Source organism: Myodes glareolus, chromosome 14 (genome assembly GCF_982192425.1).
Source record: "Myodes glareolus chromosome 14, mMyoGla1.1, whole genome shotgun sequence".
Lineage (NCBI taxonomy): Eukaryota > Metazoa > Chordata > Mammalia > Rodentia > Cricetidae > Myodes > Myodes glareolus.
Window position 1 is genome coordinate 14050212 of NC_142039.1, and position 14680 is coordinate 14064891.

The following is a 14680-nucleotide window of genomic DNA, read 5'->3' on the forward strand; positions in this document are numbered from 1 at the left end:
GGAGCTGCTCTCGAAGGCTGGGCTAGCAGCCCACCCACCCAAGGGGGGAGAAAGCAGCAGAATTTTCCCCCAGGTCTCAGTTCTTCATAAAACAGCCTGGAAAGATAGACTTCTCTGTGTCCTCCAAAACTACTTAAGAGAGCCTGAGCATTTCCAATTTGCATTTTTTGATTCCCCTGCTTAACACAGAGCTCTGGTTTTGTTGGGTTTTTGTTTGTTTGTTTTGCTTTTTTTTTTTGAACCTGAACTTGCTTGCTGCCTTCAAGTTCAAGGCCAATAGTAAAGTCTAGTTTAGTTGGTATCAACCACATTATCACCTCTTCATAGGGACCCCTGATTGGAGGGCAGGAAATAAATTTACTCAAGTTAGAACCTCAACTTAAGAAGAAGAGGTTACACAGTCCCTTTTGCTTCTTTCCCCATTCACTTTTAAAAGCAGTGTTACAGTAGAAGCCCTTGAGAAAGGGATCGTGAGGGACGAACATTGAGAACAATGTGGCTGGGGAAATTCTAGAAGAAGGAAAGAGAAAAAACATAGGGCCTCAAAATAAGAGAGACAAAAATAAATGTAGAGGTAAGGAAGTGCAGGGTGCCCTCCTGTGAGTACTGGGAGGGCTGGCCCTTGCTGGAATGAGCTGGGCTCACACTGAGCCCCTGGAATGAATAGATGGACCCAGGGAGGCGTCTGGAGCGATTTCAGTGCTGTCTGCCACTTTTCGTTGCCTGTTCTGTAACTACGAAGCCAAATATGTACCTGACCATGGTTGTTAAAGAGAAGCCTAAAAGTCCATTATTTGTAATGTTATGTGTTTTATCAGTCCATGCTGCCAGAGATGAAATTATGCACGAGGTTCATGTTAAAAACTCACTTTTTTGTCTCTCTGGAAGTTACTAAATTCTCTGCTGCCCACATAAACCATAGAGCAGTATTCATGTTGGAACTCACAGACAGACTCTTCCTTCTGTGGCTTTCCCTCCATAAAAAGAGTTTTAAAGAAAAATGACCATGTATTTTATTTATCTTAGAAGGAAACAACAAAGAAATTTCCAATCAATATGTAAAATATTTACTTACTTTAAAACATTCCCCCAGCAAAGTGAGACCATGGACAATAGGGACACATTCTTAGCATGTTGTGTCAAGATGTATATTGTTATCCTGCTGTATATTAGAAGTGGTCTGTATACTAATGTTAGCTAAATGACAAGTACCATTAGATTTTAAAAATACATAAAATAGGGGCAGAGATGATTCACCTATCATTCTTGCAGAAGACCCCAGTTCAGCTTCTAACACCCAGGTTGGACAACTCACACCACCATGTAATTCAACATGTCAGGAACCTGCCTTGGGTGCTGAGGATTGGCAAGCCTTTAGCAGGTCAGAGAAACTGAAGAGGTGCAGAGCAGGTAAACTACTGGACAGACAAACAGACACAGGAGGACTTTTCTGAGGGTCAGAGTTTTGTTCTTCATTCTATTATTTTATTTTTATTGATTTTTATTGAGTGCTACATTTTGCTACCCTCCCTGCCTCTCCCCTCCCCTTCAACCCTCTCCCATATCCTGCACACCCCCAGTTTACTCAGGAGATCTTGTTTTTTTCTACTTTCCATGTTGATTAGATCCTTGTAGTTTCTCTTAGGGTCCTAATTGTTGTCTAAGTTCTCTGGGATTCTGAATTGCAGGCTGATTTTCTTGGTTTATGTCTAAAAGACACTTATGAGTGAGTACACATGATATTTGACTTTCTGGGTCTGGGTTACCTCACTCAATACAAAGTTTTCTAGATCCATCCATTTGCCTGCAAATTTCAAAATGTCATTACTTTTTTCTGCTGTGTAGTGCTCCGTTATGTAAATGTACCACATTTTCCTTATCCATTCTTCAGTTGAGGGCATTTGTTTCCAGGTTCTGGCTATGTCAAACAATGCAGCTATGAACATAGTTGAGCACATGTCCTTGTGGTACAATTGAGCATCCTTTGGGTATATACCCAAAAGTGGTATTACTGGGTCTTGAGGAAGGTTGTTTCCTAATTTTCTGAGAAATCACCAGTTTTCTGACATCCACCAGTTTTCACTCCTGCCAACGTAGGAGTGTTCCCTTTACCCCACAACCTCTCCAGCATAAGTTTTCATCAGTGTTTTTGATTTTGGCCATTATTACAAGTGTAAGATGGAATCTCAGAGTTGTTTTGATTTGCATTTCTCTGATGCCTAAGGATGCTGAGCATTTCCTTAAGTATCTTTCAGCCATTTTAGATTCCTCTGTTGAGAGTTCTATGTTTAGGTCTGTACTCCATTTTTTTCCATTGGATTATTTTTTCCTTTGATGACCAATTTCTTGAGTTCTTTGTGTATTTTGGAGATCAGCCCTCTGTCTGATGTGAGGTTAGTAAAGATTTTTTCCCATTCTGTAGGTTGTCATTTTGTCTTGCTGATTGTGTCCTTTGCTTTAAAGAAGCTTTTCAGTTTCAGGAGGTCCCATTTTTTAAATGTTTCTCTCAGTGTCTGTGCTATGGGGGTTACTGTTAGGAGGTGCTCTCCTGTGCCAATGCGTTCAAGTGTACTTCCCACTTTCTCTTCTATGAGGTTCAGTGTGGCTGGCTTTATGTTGAGGTCTTTGATCCACTTGGACTTGAGTTCTATGCATGGTGATAGATCTATTTTCATTCTTCTACATGTTGATATCAAGTTATACCAGCACCATTGGTTGAATATGCTTTCTGTTTTCCATTTTATATTTTTTGCTACTTTGTAAAAATTAGGTGTTTGTAGGTTTGTGCATTGATATCTGGGGCTTCGATTCAGTTCCATTGGTCCTCTTGTCTGTTTTTACGCCAATACCGGGCTGTTTTCAGTACTGTAGCTCTGTAGTAGAGCTTGAAGTCAGGGATTGTGATGCCTCCAGAAGTTCCTTTATTGTACAGGATTGTTTTGGCTATCCTGGGTTTTTTGTTTTTCCATATGAAGTTGAGTACTGTTCTTTAGAGGTCTGTGAAGAATTTTGCTGGGATTTTGCTGGGCATTGCATTGAATCTGTAGATTGCTTTTGGTAAGATTACCATTTTTACTATGTTAATTCTATCTACCTAAGAGCATGGAAATCTTTCCATTTTATGGTGTCCTCTTCACTTTCTTTCTTCAAAGATTTAAAATTCTTGTCATACAGGTCTTCCACTTGTTTGGTTAGAGTTACTCTGACCAAATATTTTATGTTATTTGTCATTATTTTGAAGGGTGATGTTTCTCCAAATTTTTTCTCAACCCATTTATCATCTGTGTAAATAGGGCTACTGATTTTTTTTTTTAGTTAATCTTGTATCCTGTTACATTACTGAAAATGTTTATGGGTTGTAGACGTTGCTTGGTAGAATTTTTGGGGTCACTTATGTAAACTATCATATCATCAGCAAATAGTGAGAGATTGCCTTCTTCTTTTCTGATTTGTATTTCCTTGATCTCTTTTTGTTGTCTTATTGCTCTAGTGAGGACCTCAAGAACTATACTGAATAGATAAGGAGAAAATGAACAACCTTGTCTTGTTCCTAATTTCAGTGGGATCACTGTGAGTTTCTCTCCATTTAGTTTGATGCTGTCTGTTGGTTTGTTGTATATTGCCTTTATTATGTTTAGGTATGTTCCTTGTATTCCTGCTCTCTCCAAGACCATTATCATAAAGGGATGTTGGTTTTTTGTTGAAGATCATCTAATGAGATGATCATGTGGTTTTTATTTTTTGGCTTGTTTATATAGTGGATTACATATGTTGAGACATTCCTACCTCTCTGGGATGAAGCCAACTTGATCACGGTGGGCGATTTTTCTTATGTGTTCTTGTATTCGATTTGACAGTATTTTATTTAGTATTTTTGCATCAATGTTCATGAGTGAGACTGATCTGTAATTCTTTTTCTTAGTAATGTCTTTCTGTGGCTTAGGTATCAGGGGAATTGTAGCCTCATAAAAAGAGTTTGGCGATGTTCCTTCTGTTTCTATTGTGTGGAACAATTTGAGGAGTATTGGTATTAGTTCTTCTTTGAAAATTTGTGGAACTGACTTTATGGTGATTTCATGACTCAGTCTTCTCATGTTATACTACAGTTTAGATCTGGAATGCCTCTCCCATCAAAGGCCTGTACAGTATGTTTTGATGTTCATCTTAGTTCTGTTGGAAGGTACTAAAAAATTTATGAGCCAGGGCCTAGTGGAATGACAATTTAGGTCATTAGTGTTTCAAATTGATTGGATTTTTGAGATTTCACTCTATTTTCTCTCTCTCAGTTTTTAGGCTCAAAGTAAACACGCTTTGCTCTTCCACGTGTCATCATCAGGACATACCATCGTCATCTGCTACAAAGAGTGATTTCAGAAGTTTTAACTCCAGTCAGAAATTTTTTTATTCACATACATTAAGTTAAATTTATGTGCTGTATAGTTGTATTAGTTTTTAAATGTCATACAAAGTAGCTCTATAATAATAAATTATCCTCTTTCACCTAACCAGAACCTGAGATGATTGGCAGTCACTGATCTGTTTACAATCACTATGGTGTCATCATTAAATAAAATGATATTAAGGGTTTAAAAAAAAAGAAAATTTGTAAAATTCTGAGCTGAAACCATCTGGTCCTGGAGTTTTTTGGTTGGGAGCCTTTCGATGACTGTTTCTATTTCTTTAGCAGTTATAGGTCTATTTAATTTGCTTATTTGGTCTTAATGTAATTTTTGTGATGTAAGTGATATTTATCAAGAAAGTTACCATTTCCTTTAAGTTTTCCAATTTTGTAGAGTGCAGGTTTTCAAAATATGACTTGATGATTCCCTGGATTTCCTCTGTGTCTGATATTATGTCCCCCTTTCATTTCTGATTTTGTTAATTTGGATATTCTCTCTCTGCTTTTGGTTAGTTTGGATAATGGTTTGTCTATTTTGTTGGTTTTCTCAAATAACCAACTCTATGTCTCATTGATTCTTTGTATTGCTTTTTTTATTTTTCTGATTTTAGCTCTCAATTTGATTATTTCCTGTTGTCTAGTTCTTCTGAGTAAGTTTGCTTCTTTTTGTTCTAAAGTTTTAAAATGTTCTGTTAATTCACTACTGTGGGATTTTTCCAGCTTCTTTATGTAGGCACTTAGTGCTGTGAACTTGCCTCTTAACACTGCTTTCATTGTGTCCCATAAATTTGGATGTGTTGTGTGGTCATTTTCATTTAATTTTAGGAAGTCTTTAATTTCTTCCTTTACTTCTACTTTGATCCATTGATGCTTCAGGTGACCATTGTTTAATTTTCATGTGTTTATGTTTGAACACGAATTGTTGGAATTAGCGTTTTTGTTGAATTCTAATTTTAAGGTATGGTGTTCCGATAAGATACATGCGATTATTCCTAAATTTTTTGTGTCTTTTGAAGTTTGTTTTGTTACTTATTATGTGGTCAGTTTTTGAGAAGGTTCCATGAGGTGCTGAGAAGAAGTTATATTCTTTTATGTTTGGATGGAATGTTCTATAGATGTCTGTTAAGTCCATTTGAGTCATAACATTTGTTAGTTCTCTTATTTCTCTGTTAATATTTTGTCTGACTGGCCTATCCAGTGGTGAGAGGGGAATGCTCTCCTTCTATTATTAGTGTGTGGAGTCTAGTGTGTGCTTTAAACATCAGAAGTGTTTCTTTTACATAAGAGAATGCCCTTGAATTTGGGGCATGGATGTTCAGTATTGAGATTTGCTCTTATTGGATTTTCCTGTGACTAACATGTGTTCTTCTTTGCCTCTTTTGATTGATTTTAATTTGAAGTCTATTTTGTTAGATATTAGAATAGCTACACCAGCTTGTTTCTTAAGTCCATTTGATTGGAAAATTTTTTTCCCAACCCTTTACTCTGAGGCGATGTCTATCTTTGAGGTTGAGGTGTGTTTCTTGTATGCAGCAGAAGGATGGATTCTGTTTTCATATCCAATCTGTTAGCCTGTGTCTCTTTATAGATAAGTTGAGTCCATTTGTATTAAGGGATATTAATGACCAGTGATTGTTATCTCCTGTTATCTTAGATTTTGTTGTTGGTGATGTTATTTTGTGTGTGTTTTTCCCTTGTTTGGGATTTGCTGCTGTGAGATCATCTATTGTCTGTGTTTTTGTGGATGCAGCCAACTTCTTTGGGTTGGAGTTTTCCTTCTAGTACTTTGTGTAAGGCTGGGTTTGTGGCTAGGTATTGGTTAAATCTGGTTCTGTCATGGAATATCTTGTTTTGTCTGTCTATGATGATTGAAAGTTTTGCTGGGTATAGTACTCTGGGCTGGCATCCATGATCTGTTAATGTCTGTATAACTCTTGACCAGGACCTTTTGGCTTTCATTATCTCCATTGAGAAGTCAGGTGTAATTAAAATAGGTATGCCTTTATATGTTACTTAGCCTTTTTCCTTTGCAGCTTTTAATATTCTTTATTTATTCTGTGTGTTTAGTGTTTTGATTATTATGTGGCAAGGGGACTTTTTATTGATCCAGTCTATTTGGTGTTCTGTAAGCTTCTAGTATCTTTATAGGCATATCTTTCTTTAGGTTGGCAAAGTTTTCTTCTATGATTCTGTTAAATATGTTTTCTATGCTTTTGAGTTGAACTTCTCCTTCTTCTGTACCTATTATTCTTAGGTTTGGTCTTTTCATGGTGATACTTTGTGTTAAGCTTTTATTAGATTTAATGTTTTCTTTGACCGTTGAGTCTATTTCCTCTGTTGTATCTTCAGCGCTTGAGATTTTCTCTTCCATCTCGTTTTCTGGTGTTTATGCTTGTATTTGTGGTTCCTGATTGTTTTCTTATGATTTCTGTTTCTATAATTCCCTTGACTTGTGTCTTCTTTATTGTCTCTATTTCAATTTTCGAGTCTTGAATAGTTTTGTTCATACGTTTGATTGTTTTTTTCTAAATTTTTAAAGGAATTTGTTGTTGTCTTCTAATTTTTTTGTTTGTCTTTTTCTCCAATTCTTTGAGGGAAGTTTTCATTTCCTCTTTAAGGGCCTCAAACATTCTCCTACAGTTATTTTTTAGGTCATTTTCTTCTGCTTGATCTATATTTGGTTGTTCAAGTCTTGCTGTTTTAGGGCCACTAGTTTTTACTAGTGTTGTGTTGCTTAGTGGTGTTGTATGTGTTCTTATTTTGTCTACCCATCTTTCCCTCTGATTGGTGTAATTGGGGGTTGCCTGTGACTCTTGTGATCAATCTACCAGGTGCCAGTGGATCCAAGGCTCAGATGGTTGCTCCTCATGGTGTAGTCAGGGCCACTGTTCCAGTTACCCCGTTGATCATTCTGTGTTCCTGGAGGTTGCTTGGTGCTCCTGGGCTTTGCTCTGCAATACCAGGAGTCATTCGGACCTGCTCCAGTGGAAATTGCTTGTTTGGGGCTCTTTCTGGTGAGGTTACTGCCTTGGGCCTGCTCTGGCAGAGGTCCTGGATCAGATCTACTCCCTTGGAGGTTCCAGATTCATTCCCAGACCAGCAGAGGTCTCTGATTTCTGCCTACTCCCTCAGAGGTCCCAGACTTGTCCCTGGACCTGCAGAGGTCTATGGTTCTGGCTCACTCTCTCAGTGGTTGCTCCCTTGTACCTGTAGTGTTTGCTGTCTCAGGCCTGCTTCAGCTTAGGTCGCTAGCTCAGACCTGTTTTTGTAGATGCCCTGGACTGTGCCCACTCCTGTGGAGGTCCCTGGCTTGGGCCTGGTTCTCAAAGGTCTCTGTCTCTAGTCTACTCTCTTGGAGGTCCCAGACTCGAACCCAGACCACAGAGGTCCTGGCTCAGGTCTACTCTTTTGGAGGTCCAAAAGACCTCTGACCTGGAACCACAAAGTTCTCTGGTTCCTGCCTACTCCCTCGGTGGTTGCTCCCTTGTACTACTCCTGTGGAGTTCTGTGTCTCTGGCCTGCTCCCGCCTAGGTTGCTGACTCAGACCTGTTTCTGTAGGTGTCCCTGGTCTGGGCCCACTCCCATGGAGGTCACCGGGTTGGGCTTGGTCCTGCAAAGGTCTCTGGCTCCAGTCTACACCTTCGGAGTCCCAGACTCACACCTATTATTTTATTTGTTTCTTGTTCTACTCTATTCCTTTTCTCTTTGTTTTTCCAGCCTGGTGTTTCTCTTTTGTCTCTCTTGATGTTTCTTTCTATTTTTTCCCTTACATCTTACATAACTCAGTAAAATATTTCAAGTAGTATGAAAATTGCAGTGGAGGGCCAAGTGGTGGTGGCACACACCTTTAATCCTAGCACTTGAGAGGCAGAGGCAGGTGGATCTCTATGAGTTGTAAGCCAGCCAAATCTACAGAGCTAGTTCCAGGACAGGCTCCAGAGCTACACAGAAACCTTGTCTTGAAAAACAAAACACAGAATAACAAAAAAAGTTAGAACATAGTTACAATCTACTTTTTAAGTCAATGATTACAATGAATACAAGTAAAAAAATCAACCTGTTTTCCATATCCCTTACATGATTAAACATTTTATGTATTACAGATGGAAAACAAGTTGTTCCAAGAACCCACATGCTTTCACACCCAAGCAACTTGTTACGGATTAACAAAGTGTAAGCAAGCAAGGTGTTTTTCTCAGCCAGTTATTTTACAGACAGGCTGCATTTTTGTGGTTACAAAGAAAGGACCAATCATTTTATTATTTATCTCAAAAGGTAATCTTATAAAAAATTTTAAAAGAATTCATTTATGAAAAGGTGTCAGCTCCATGTTAATTCCTTAGGGTACATACCCACTCATAAACAGTTCTTTTTTTTCTTAAATCAGGAAGCTGAGGACAGAAATAGGTTCAAGGAATTAATCATCACCCTTGATCACCAACCCACTACACAAAAGCGGCCTTAGTCAGCGCTTGTCAAACTACCATTGTTCCTGCTCCCTGACCCCAACAAGTCCTTGCTCAGCTATTAAAAGCATGCCTTCAAATTGTTTTCCAAGATTTTTTTTTTAACCTCAAAGTTACTGAAAGGCTGGGAGGGATTCCATGTCTGTGCTGAGTCCTTTTGGAACTTTGAAACTGCATCCTAGCCCTCAGGATAAGTTGAAGGCCACGGAACCCTTGCTTTTGGGTAAGTATTCACTAATGGAAAGCCTAGGTTACACAAAGTTTCTGACTACAGCCCATTCCCCCACCCATAGTTATACATAGAATGTTGACCATCTAATTTTCCCTGCTGGTTGAGTAATTATGGACCAATCAGATAAGTCTCCAGGCAGACCCTATGTTTGCAAGGGGTCAACAGATGTCCTGAGTACATGACCAGGGCAAAGAAACCTGCCTAAGCAACAACAGCCTATCAGAGAACAACAGCTAAGCTTTACCTAACCTTTAGCTAATTATGATATAGGATAAGTAATTTTGTACTTTGTAACTATAACCTTGTAACTGCTTTGTGGATTTTGTCTTTATAAAGCCTTTACAAAAGTAGATGGGGTCCTTCTCCCTCCATCTGCTGTGTCAGACTGTGAGGCAGAGGACCCATGCTAGCCTGAACTTAATAAACAAAACCTTGCTTTTTCATTCAGAAGTGTGACTCTGACATAGTCTTCTTGGGGGATCTGGGAACTCAGACACAACAGTTACTAACAAAGACATCTTAACCCAACTTTAAGTCATTACTTAAAGCTTTGTTTTAGCTGCGGTGCACACAGAAGCCTGTGAACATACCTTTCAACACTAAGATGAAAAGAACTTGAACACCGAGCAGTGGTGGCGCACGCCTTTAATCCCAGCACTTGGGAGGCAGAGGCAGATGGATCTCTGTGAGTGCCAGGCTAGCCTGTCCTACAAGAGCTAGTTCCAGGACAGGCTCCAAAGCAACACAGAGAAATCCTGTCTTGAGAAACAAACAAACAAACAAACAAACAAAAGAACTTGGGCTAATTTAGCTTCTGGGACACAATTGTTTTTTTTTTTTTTCTTAATCATTAACCTAAGCCACAGTTTAATCAGCTCCTCAAGAGAAACTAGCTGTGTGACATTTCCTTTTTTTCATTTTCCTCTTCTGCAGTTCCTGCTTTATCAGGGGTAGAGGCAACACTATTGCCTCTTTACCTATACTTTTTATAGTATATATCTTTTTATACTATATATCTTGCTTTTACCTATACTATTTTTTCCACTAAACTAACCTCTATTATAATCCCTTACTATATTTATCAAAGCCCCTCGATCATCAAAATCCTATTTAAATGAACACTATTATTGTAGAAAATCATTGCACCATTTAAACAGTGTAACTTAGGAGGAAACCATCTTCATAATAATCCACAGGTAAAAATGCTCAGTGGAACGGGATACTTCCATGAGATAATCACGCTACATTAAAGGCGGTGAGGATCTCTACATGCCCATGCACATCATGCCAGATACCAGAGTAAAAATGGCAGCGACAAACATTGTAAAGGCCTAGCATTAACAAGAGATATCCTGGGACAGGAGCCCTCCCACCTCGTCTATTCAAGATTCACCCATCAGTGCCTTTGATGAAAACCAAACTAGAAATACAGAGAGGAGAAAGGCAGAGTCAGACGATGCAAGGCGGTTGCTAGAGGAAAAAGATGTGCTAGAGAACAGGTAAAGCCACGAAGTCAGGTGACAAAATGCAGATGAACAGAAATGGGTTAATTTAAGCTAATTTAATTTAAGTTAATTTAAGCTAAGTTAATTTAAGCTAATGGGTTAATTTAAGAGCTAGTTAATACTAAGCCTGAGCTATAGGCCAAACATTCTGTAATTAATATAAGCTCTTTATGTGATTATTTGAGACCAGTGGTCAGGACAAAAGAAAAATTCTGCCTCTGCTTACACTTCCTCCCATCTACTTTGACATGTTAGTTGGTAGTGTCTGTTTTGGATCTTGTTTAGGCAGCCATATTGTTGAGATTGAGTGGGTATAACTTCCCTGTCATGTGTAGAAGGTACTATGTCACAGCAGATGCCCTAAATCTTTTTGAAAAATCTCAAATTAAAAAAAAAAACAACTTTCCTGCTGATCTCAGAATCTATTAGCTCTGTATATAACAAAACAAAAGCATGACTGAAAAGGAAGTGTTGTGATATTTAACAGACAGAAATGATACTCTAGCATCAGACTGTGCTCCACTTCACTGTTAAATCTTTCTGGGGAAACTTAGTTTGGTGATATATTTTAATCTTGGGGTAACAATGCCAATGGCGAAAAGCTGAATTTGAAAATCACGTTATTAAGAAACCAAAGGTTTCTAAATCAACCTCCCAGTTAAGGATTTAGTTCAAACACACTCTGAGTTCCACAGCGTCTGCTTTTCGTTCTCACAGGGTCTTTGAATTTCAACCATACCTGTACTCAGACATGCTAAATTGGCAGAGAGAGGATGAAATCAAACCCAGACCTTCATAGCCCCTTGCTGTTTGGGTTAAAATGCAAAAAATGCGCAGGTTTTCCACAGTCCTCGTTAGCTGTTTTAATTATGCACACACACAGTTTATAGAAACCGTCTAGAGGAGGAAACCCAGAGTAATCCAGAAAAGCATCAGGTTGATAACAATGGGAAGCACACCCAACAACATCAGAGCTTGACACGCTGTTACTGCCAGGCTTAATTGTTACTTGGATGCCAGCATTTACAGGGGGCTTGGGACCTTCTTAGTTCTAATTTGATCATAGTGTGGTGCACTATTCCTGTCATTTCTAGGATGCATACTAGAGACCACTTCATAAAAGAACCAGACCCTCAAATCTCACTGTGTCATTTTTCAGTTAAATTCCTATCCATTCTATAACTGCTCCCCCAAAGTAACTGTTTAACATATTTTATCTTCCTTTCTAATAATTAAGTAAGGCTGTGTGTGCAGGGCCTTAAATTCAATCAACAGCACTTCAAATAATAATAATCATAGTAAGGAAAATAAAGGAAAAATAAATTAAATTATTTTGACTATTAAAAATTAAATTGAAAACATAAACTTACAGTTGAGTGAAACTTTTACTGAGCAAAACATACAGGTAATTATACAGTGTTTCTTAGGGATCAGTGGCCAGTTTGTCTCAAAATATATTTTGGCCTCCCATCCAAGTGCTAACCAGGCTTGACCTTGCTTAGCTTCTGATATCAGATGAGATTGGGCCTGTTCACACAGTAGATAGCAAAGTGCTAACTACATGCAGTGAATGCAAACTGCTATGTACACAGTGAATATCAAAGTGTTATGTACACACAGTGGATAGCAAACTGCTGTGTGCACACAGTGGATACTAACTTCTATGTGCACACAGTGCATACTAACTGCTATGTACACACAGTGGATAGCTAACTGCTATGTACACACAGTGGGTAACAAATGATTATTTATATACAGTGGATAGCTAACTGCTATATACACACAGTGGGTAGCTAACTGCTATGTGCACACAGTGGATACTAACTGTTATGTGCACACAGTGGATAGCTAACTGCTATGTGCACACAGTGGATACTAACTGCTATGTGCACACAGTGGATACTAACTGGATGTGCACACAGTGGATACTAACTGCTATGTGCACACAGTGGATACTAACTGTTATGTGCACACAGTGGATAGCTAACTGCTATGTGCACACAGTGGATACTAACTGCTATGTGCACACAGTGGATACTAACTGCTATGTGCACATAGTGAATGGCAAACTGCTATGTGCACACAGTGGATAGCTAACTGCTATGTGCACATAGTGAATGGCAAACTGCTATGTGCACACAGTGGATAGCTAACTGTTAAGTACACACAGTGAGTAACAAATTATTATTTATATACAGTGGATAGCTAACTGCTATGTACACACAGTGCATACTAACTGCTAATTGCACACAGTGGAATGCTATTTACACTTAGATTAAACCTTGAGCTGTGAAAATATTGTTCAAGCTGAAGTAAACTAGACACACAAAGACATATATTACATGTATGATTTTCTTGGAATGGCTAAAATCATAGGGACAGAAGGTAGAATGGTGGCTGCTAGGTGATAGGATAAAAGGAATGGTAGAGGCAGAAGTGCGTATTGGGCATAGAGTTTCAGTTTGGATGATGAGAAACTCAGAAAGATGAGCATGCGTGATAGCTGCTCAGCAGCACAAATGCTCTTACTGCCCCTGAACGTACACTTCAAAAAGTTATAATGGTGAAATACTATCTCTTGTCAGCAAAAAGTCCTCGACCCCAAACAGCTGCTTGCAGATAACCCATAAGCAAGTGAATTAGGACACTTTGGCTAACTTGTCTGTTTTGGGGTGCAGAGATAGTTCATCCACTGAGCATGTATCAGTCTTGTAGAAGACTTGGGTTCTGTGCCCAGCATGCACAAGAAAGCTTCGAACTAAAGCTCCAGGGTACTCGACTCCCGTTTCTGTTCTCTGAGGGCAATACACGCTTCTGGTGTACATACATTCACACAGACAAACATTACACACGTACAATTTTAAAATATTTATTTAAAATATGATTTTAAATTGTGTCTCATTGTTTATAAATATGTTTGCTAACTAAATGGATTTTTTTTTTTGTCTAAAAACTTCTGGAGCTTGTAAGAATGATGTAATTTTTATCAGGTGACTACCTGACGGCTAAATTTATTTTCCCCTCTCCTCCTTAACATTGCTGTACTACAGTGGCCAATATGGTTTCAGGGCCGTGGGATCTGCATTATGACAATAATAGTAACAAAAATAATTATCATTTATTGATGGTATGCCACTCCCGATTCTAATAGCCATAGCCTTTGTGAGTATAGTATAGCCACTTTTAAAGCCTGCATTCTACAGATTCTCAAAGATGTGAAAAGTTTTTGCTTAAAATCTTGTAATTAAATTGAGGTTCAAATCTGGGATTTGCTGAAACCACAGGTAAAACCATAAGAGCTAGGCAGCCACTCTAATAATGTGCTCAGTCCAATGCACAGCAGAGGGTTCAGTAAAAATGTGTTAGTGTTTAGACAAGCGGTTGACTGTCTGGCAGGGAAGACGAGAAGAAAGGTGAGAGCTGAGTTAACCTGGAGGCAGTGAGGCCTGGCTCCTGATACACAGTGTGTCGAGTGGCAAATGTGCAGAGGAAGGAGGGAGGCAAAGGATTGGGGAGGCGGGAATCCGTCAGTGAGTGAGGTTGACTCACATTTAAGAAGCGAGAGGTCAAGGGGCCAAGTGATTCAGAATCCCAAGTATTCTTCCTCTCCACTAGTGTAGAGAAAAATCTGGAGGCTTTGATAACAAGGGTGTTGGAAAGGCAAGCCAACACTTTCCTTGATTGCTCCAGAGTCGGTCACTTTCAGAGCCAGAAGAAGATTTTAAGAATAGGGTAAAAGAGAAACCTAGTGTCTGGGCCTCTCCTCATGTCAGTAGGCAAAGGACATCTCTGAGATGAAAAAGAAAAAAAAAATGGCCAGCTGCTGAGAAACAAGCAAACTCTACAGGGCTTTCAGCTCAAAGAGCCCGGAGTCTCAAGAAAGGTTTTGACCTTGGAGAAGCAGAGTGAGCCAGGAGGCACTTCATAATCAGGGCGTGTGTGCAGGAGTGAGCTGAGATGTCTGCCTGCCAGGGTAACCAGGGTGCTGGAGAAATCGGGAGACTTTAACATTATTTTTCTTAAGATTTTTTTAACAGGTTTTTTTTTTGTTTTTTTTTTGTTTGTTTTTTGCTATTG